At 41.4% G+C, this 7898-nt stretch overlaps 1 pseudogene; it reads left to right on the forward strand.

The window, feature by feature from the left end:
- The window catches only part of LOC148823721 (uncharacterized), an 89973-nt pseudogene extending 85660 nt beyond the window's left edge, over positions 1-4313 (forward strand).
- Positions 4314-7898: the final 3585 nt, after the last annotated feature.

A 7898-nucleotide genomic window follows, 5' to 3' on the forward strand; every position in this document is an offset into this window, starting at 1 on the left:
TTTAAATGTAACTATTTGCTACTAGAGATAAAAACATCCTTGAGAGAACGTAAGGAATAAGAAAAATAATGCTTTTGTAATTTATCTATAATGAGGAATTCTGGATCAATAAAAAATGAGTTTATTTTTCATAGTACACACTCATTAATTCATGTCCACTTTAAGAGATAGCCACCTCTGTTGTTCTGTTCTATAATTGGACATGGCGCAGTGCCTGTGAGGTTGGTTTCTCCCAGTGGGTAAGGAAACCATCTGTACAGTCAACTCTATACTGATGACTGCTTCTGCTCAGAATATTTGTTGGTAGGAATACTTCTCAGGCACACTTGTTGAGACAGTAACTTATTAGTAACTTTCCAATATAAGTAGATCTTAGAAAAATACAATATTGAGTTAATTTACTTGGGCTGCTGTAAAGGACCCTTTTAAAGATTAAGGCTAAGATTGTTATATTTTGACACTGCTATTTTGATTTTAGTGTAATATAACATTTTTTTATTATTCTTGTTGTCATTCTAATTTGATATCATATTTTATCAAAAATATGATAAAAAATAAGATAAATGAATAAAACAATAAAATATTGGCAGTGTTAGACTTTCAGGGGAGCGATGCTCCAAGAACACATTATTTCATGCCAAATTATTTATTCCAGCAATTTATTCACAGGTGTGCTAGATAGTTTCCGTGCAGTGCTGCTTACTCTCTGAAGCAATACACTTTCACCAAGCCCTATGGATTTTTGTAAATTATCATGGCAAATTCTTGGCTACAGTGGACATTTTGGTACTAAGTCATTTATTGGTAGCAAAAAGTGGTTTATTTCTGTTTGTTTTTGTTGAGCCACACAGCATTATTACATAACACCCTCTACACATCTAATGACCGTGGCTGCACTGGTAATAGACATGCCTATTGCATGGTTGTAGCTTTAAATAGACTTAGAGTGAAAACATCCCTTTAACAGCTGCAAATAATTAAGATCATTAAGGTCAGCAGGGACATAAATTAAGGTGATGTTAATTAAGCCAATTAAGACCAACAGGCACTGGGATGTTTAGAAGTGTTTAATCTTCTATTTATACATTGCATTTATTAGAATAACTGAGTTAAGTTTTGAAGAGGTATTCTCCCTTTTACTTTTGTGGAACACTTTAACCATCTTCAAATTGTGAAAGAAAGATTGTGAGGTGTGTGCAGAAGGATGTACTGTATATATTAAGTCAAATGTATTTTTTGAAAAGGCAGATTAATATAGAGCCATATATTGTTCTTCTGTTTGTATCAAGGAAATCTGAGTGAAGTAGTTCCCAAATAAAAATAAGATTGATATTCATCAATCCTATTTTTACTTCATGTGCAAAATGCAGATGTTTTTCTTAGAAAAAAAACATACATACACATTACATTTTAGAATGTATTTAATAGGGATTAGATCTATTTTCATGATTATAATGTTTTTTAATACTGAATGATTATTACAGTTCGTAAAATAATATTACAGTATATATATTTTTTGACTTGGCACTTTGTTGTAATTGCTGAATACAGGAATAACTTGGCGGTTTTCTGTTTTCATTCAGGTTACTCAAGGGTTGTAGTTGCTTGTTATTAGTGTTTGCATTGCCTGCTCACCTTTTACAGTAGTTTTCATTTTTGAGGGAGGTTAGTTTTTTGTACTTATTCCCCATGAGAAACATTTGAACAATAATGTTAGACAATATATTAGTAATTTTCATGACTTCCAGGTTGTCTGTGGCCCTGACATTTATTCTCTCTTGTGCCTGATTTATTGTCTCATCTGCCATTTGTTTATTAATCATTACTTAAATGAAAAACCCATTTACGCCTGAGCTTGGGCATGGAAAAAATCCTTCCCAAAACTACTGTATGTTGCCAATAAATTCAGTGTAATGTCTTGCCCTTTAATTATTTATCATTCAACTTTAGCTTTGCTACCAGTGCTTCTTTTTCAGATAACAAAAAAGTCCTGGCTGCTGAAAGGCATAATATTATGTCCTCCTCAGCTGCTGCATTTGAAGCTATTGAGACCTTTAGTCTTTGTCGTTAGCATTGTAGCATCATATCATTCTCTCCTTAATATCTCCACGTCTACCTGGGCATTCTCATGCCAGTGCATTCAAATATCATTTAAGGGAAGTCCATCTTCCTGGCAGACTTTTATTGCAAACCTGCTAGGGAAAGCAATCTACCTAGGTGGCTTTAAAAGAGGTAAATTTTTGGATGGGGAAGATTAGACAGATCTGCATGGAGTTTTCACTGTGTGCTCTGGTTTCCTACCACACTCCAAAGACATACTAGTAGGTGAACTGGTTTCTAAAAAAAATGGCACCAATTGGCCCCCTGGTGTGAGTGTGTGCATGTCTGTGTCTGTGTGTAACCTGCGATGGACTGGCATCCTGTCTACAGGGCATATCCCACCTTGTACATTTCCCACAACCGTGTGCTGGATAAAGCAGTTAGAAAATGGATGGATGGATGAAAAATTAAGTAGATCTCCTCTTTGGTCTCACAGTGGCATGCCTCACTAGTTTCCTCCTTGCCCAACTGCACAGTTGGCAGGGACATGCTTATCTAGGGAGTGTCCGGGTGGCGTGATTAACGTTCCATTCTTGAAGATTGTTTAGGCTGTGCTCACAGATATATTCAGAGACTTCAATATTTTTTGTATCCTTCTCCTGATCTGTACTTTTCAATGACTTTTTCCCTGACTTGCTTTGAAAGCTCTGTAGTCTTTATGGCTTTTTCATTCGTTTGAAGTTCGTTTGAAGTTCCTTACCAAGGAACCTCACAGAGTCAGGTGGTTTTATTCTGAAATTATGTGAACCATTATTGCCGCACTCAGACATAAGCCATTCAAAAAACTGTGTAGCTAGTTAAGGTAATTGTGTGCACCTACATTAATTTAGGCCTGCCACAGCAAGGGGTTTGAAAACAACATAACGTTTTTTTCTTTCATTCTATTTACATCTTTTTGTTATGCTTTTTGGAATACATTGTATATATTACAAATATGAACTGATACTTCAAAGTGTCATGACTGCAAGCTTTAAAGCAACGAAATATGAAAATTGTGCAGTCTGTTTTGCAGAATATTGAGTCTGAATACATTTGCAGAGGCACTTTATTTCAGCACAAGGAGTACAGCAGAGTATTTTATAAAGCAATTTTAACTAGCAATGCTTTTAATGAAACGTTTGATAAGGTATGATCAGGTACAGAAAAGTTTAAATAGAAAGGAAAAAATAATTTTCCATTACAAAGGGGGTAGGATGAAACTTTCCTAGAATTTCCTAGAGTGTCTGAATGTCTCACACTTCACAATAATGTTGGAACACCTAGCAGTCTTGGGACATTACTGCAGGTAATGACAGGACATTAATTATGCAGCTTACTGTATGTCCCAGAGGGGCTACTAGGAAAGGACAAAGTGTTACTGTATAAACATTTCTGTATGCACATATGTTGTCTTTGTATGGTTGTTTCTGCCTGCAGTTGATCTCCCTAGCTTGATTCCTCACTGTGTTGGTGTTGGTGTAGCAGTTATATCACCAATCTGCCTGAAGACTGGACTTTAGTCTCTGGGCTGGTCAAGTGGTGAGCAGCTACTGTATATGTCAGAGGTTTAGGAGTGGGGCTTTTTGCTAATTTCAGAATCAATAAAGCAGAAGTATTTACAATACTCTGGTTTCTTTTAATATTGCATAAAGCAGAGGCAACTACCCCACCTTGTGGTCTTCCTGAGTGGTGTCTTTTCTATTGAGAAAATATTCCATTACCTGTAAACCCACAGCACCTTTAAGTACTCTGTGGAGTCTGTGGCAATGGGGCTGCTTTGGCAGTTTAAGGGGGTGCAGCTGCTTGCCGCCTCCAAGCTGGAATGGCTGGTCCCTGAGCATGATGCCACTCAGAGGCTCCTGCCCTTTCCCGATGATAGCAACCCACAGCACAGAGTAGGGCAGCAAGGGGGCTGCATCCAGAAATGTTCAACTGGGGATCTGCCTTTAAGAACACAACAGAATCTAACAAAATTCAACAAAATGGTGGAAGACCTTTTACAGCACAGCAAAGAGGGACTGAGTGAGGAGGAGCAAGAACAGCTAAGGGCTGTGCTAAGAGTATGTAGTTGTGTTTGCTACAACCTAGGAAGACAACTCATACAAACCTGGTTCAACATACCATCCACACTGGCAATACAAGACTCATCCGCAACGCCCCCTGCCACTTGGCCACCCACAAGTGAGCTGAGAAGAGGAAGCAAACAGCAGTATGATTTCAACAGGCGCGATTGAGCCCTCTGATAGTTCTTGGTCTACTCCTGTTGTATTGACCCAAAAGAAAGACAGTTTGTTGCGGGTGTGTGCAAATTACAGGTGGCCCAACAATGTCACCAAGAAGGACTCTTATTCCTTTCCTCACATTTCTGAGGCTCTGGATTACACCTCAGGGTCCCATTGGTTCAGCTCTTTGGACCTGTGCAGCTGGTACTGGCAAGGTGGCCCTTGAGGACAGGCCAAAGACTATATACTTTATGGCTTAGAACTGTGCAGCGCCGCAGCCACTTTTGAACAGCTGATGGAAAAAATACCAAGTGATGTGCCCAGGTCAATGTATGGTGTTCCTGGAAGACCTACTGGTGCTTGCACCCTCATTGTGTGGGGCCTAGGACAATTTATGAAAGGTCTTAGACTGCATAAGGAAGGCAGGTCTCAAATTTCATCTGGAGAAATGCTGTTTCCTACAGCAAGAGACCTGATTCCTGGGACATGACATTGGGCCAGAAGGGATCTCCACAGACCCTAAAACAGCGGCCACAGTAAACTTCTGGCCAACCTCCACATCAGTTAAGGATGTAAGGAATTTCATGGGTTGGCCTCCTATTACTTCAGATTTGTCCATAAATTTGTGAATGTTTCAGCGCCCTTTATTCATCTTACACACAAAGGAGCTCATTTCCATTGGATCGACGACTGTCAATTTGCTTTTGAACAACTGCGTTTCCCTTGCAAAATCACCAGTGTAGGTCTACCCTGATCCAGAGTGCCCTTTCATCATGGCTATTAAAGCAGTGATGATGTTGGAGGAGTATTATTCCACCCTGGCCTTACAGGGGAGCAAGTGGTTGCCCTACTAAAGCAGGGCCCTCAGCCGTGTTAAGAAAACTACTGTGATACATGGCTCAAGCTCCTAGCTTTGGTAAAAGCTATCTACTATTTTCACCCCATCTCTATGGCTGGCCTTTCACTCTCCACATTGACAACACTTCCTTACACTAGCTGATCAGTTTCAAGGAGTCCAAACCCAAGGGTCAGGTGGATTATTAGCTGGGGGTAGTGCAGGTAATTGACAATAGAAAACCATGCTGAGAAGTGACATCTTATTGTAGATGCTCTCTCTTGTTGGCCTTGTACACATGGTGCACACCCTTACACTTAGTCCTTTCCTAGTAGCCCCTCTGGGACATACAGTAAGCTGCATAATTAACCATCATCACTACCTGCAGTAGTGTCCCAAGGCTGCTTTATCCCCTGCTTGGAGAAACAAGACAGTGCTGGGGCTCAGAAGGAGTGGATGAAAGCTGTTATGACTCTTGGGACTGGTTTGAGAAACTTGTCTCCAAAGGAACTGAAGTAGCAGCAGGCTGTGAACCCTGAGGTGGGGCCAGTTCGCTGCTGGAAGAGTGAGAGATGCCGGTCCAGTCTGGAGGAATTATCTCCCCACTTTCATGGCACAAAAGTTCTGTGCTGCAGGATGGACTCCTTTACAGGAATGGGAAGGACCCATTGTGCACCATAACACGGGGCACCTGGTGATGCCACATGGCCTACATAATTTGGTGCTGCTGTCAGTACATGGTATACCTGGCTGTAGTCACTTCAGGGAGACGAAGACAATATTGCTGTATGTGCAATACCAGTGTGGCACAGAAGAGTCCCAACACTGCCCCTCTACAGTCATTTCAAGTAGGAGTACATTTGGAACAGGCAGGGATGGATTTTTAAGACCCTTTCCCTTGTTCAGGATCTGGTAATTGATACGTCCTAGCAGCCATGGACTTCTTCACCAAATGGCCTGAAGCTCATGCACTGCCAGACCAGAGTGCCTCTGCTGTCAGATGCTCTTTTGGATGGCATGCTCAGCAGGTTTGGTGCTCCACAGGAGCTGCATAGTGACTAGGGGCAGAACTTCAAATCAGCTGTCTTAGGAGAGTTGTGCCAATATTCTAATAATAATCTAATAATCTAAAAGACTCCAGCCACCCCATTGCATCCCTAGAGCAATGGGTTTTTGGAGCATTTCAACCTGACACTTGCTACTCAGCTCACCACCCTCACCGCCACCACCAAGTGGGTCAGATACTTGCTAGTAGTCCTTTGCCAGAATGCAGTCTACTGGGGTTGCACACCAGGAACTGCACATTCAAGTGGACATGGTGTTTGGCAGGCCCCCAAATGACCGCTGGGATGAGCAGTTTCCTACAGGGTCTTAAATCAACCTCCAGGAATGCAGAACAATGCACATACTTTTGCCTGGGGACAGCTCTCTAAGGAAGGAACCAGACAGAAGAGGCAGTATGATGTTCATCAGGCCAGATGAGCCTTTGCTGCTGGAGAGCAGGTATGGGTCTATAACTGTTAGAGGAAAAAAAAGTTGTCCCCAAAATGCTCACCACATTGGGAGGGCCCCTGCACTGTGCTTGGTCAACTATCAGATGTGATCTAGTGGTTGGGGCTCAGGCACCGTTGTCAAGTGGCTGTACCAGGATCAATGGGCCCCTATAGACAGTGTGATTAGTCAACACCAGCCAGTGGCTCAGAGCCAGACAGGCCAGAAGAGCCAGGCCCGAGTGGTTCCCCATAGAACCTCCCAAATGATTAACCATCCATGGCTGCTGAGAACCCAATGGTGCGTCCGACATACACCTAAAGGCCCCCAAGCCGCTTAGGGAACTTTGAGTGTAGCCTTGCAAGACAGTTTGGCTTATACCTCAGAACGGCTGCTAGGCAATGACTAAGTCTTGCTGTGTAAGTATTGCTGTATGCACATACTGCATGTTACCTTTGTGTGATGGTTTCTTCCTTGTAGTTGATCTCCCTGGTTACATTCCTCATCAGGTTGGTGTTTTTAACTCTGTCAGCAGTGGACCCACCAATCCTCATGTGGACTGGACAGAGTAGTCTCTAGGCTGGTCTGGTGGTGAGCACCTGTGAGTGTGAGAATTGGGGCTTTTTGTTAATTGCAGAACAAATAAAGCAGAGGCTTCTGCCTTACCTTGTGGTCAGCCTGTGTGATGTCTTTTCTATTGAGAAAATATTCCATTACTGGTAAATGAGTAAACCCACAGCACTTTAAAGTGCTACAATATCAAGGTTTTTCTTTAAGTAGATTCTTCAATGTTTCCCATTTGTATCTATAGTTAATGTTTTGCTATCTGCAAGTTATTCAGCACTTTACATTAACCAAAGGTAATCTGTGCAGTCTTCAATTGTCTAAATCTTTTTTTAAAATGTCATTTACTGCTGCCACAGTGTTTGTTAATCCTTCTATTTTGGTTTTAACTGCAAACTTGGCTATCCCAGAATCGAGATCATTCATCTAAATGAGGAAAAGCAGTGTTCCTAATATGGGCTCCTATGGTACTTCACTAATTACATAAACCCAGTCTGACTGTTACAACCTTAAAAATATGTCTAAGGTTTGACCAAAAGCCGCTACATAAAAAGAACACCCGAGAGATCGGATATGGGGAACAGAGATAGTTGAGCAGTGTGTGATCTTTGGGATGGGGAAAGACATGTTGTATGTTTTTGTTTTGGTTTGGTTAGTTAGTGTAGATAGGTGTAGAATGTGGGAAACTTTTTTTTAGTACAGCCTTA

Source organism: Atractosteus spatula, chromosome 11, assembly GCF_055471065.1.
Source record: "Atractosteus spatula isolate fAtrSpa1 chromosome 11, fAtrSpa1.hap1, whole genome shotgun sequence".
Classification (NCBI taxonomy): domain Eukaryota; kingdom Metazoa; phylum Chordata; class Actinopteri; order Semionotiformes; family Lepisosteidae; genus Atractosteus; species Atractosteus spatula.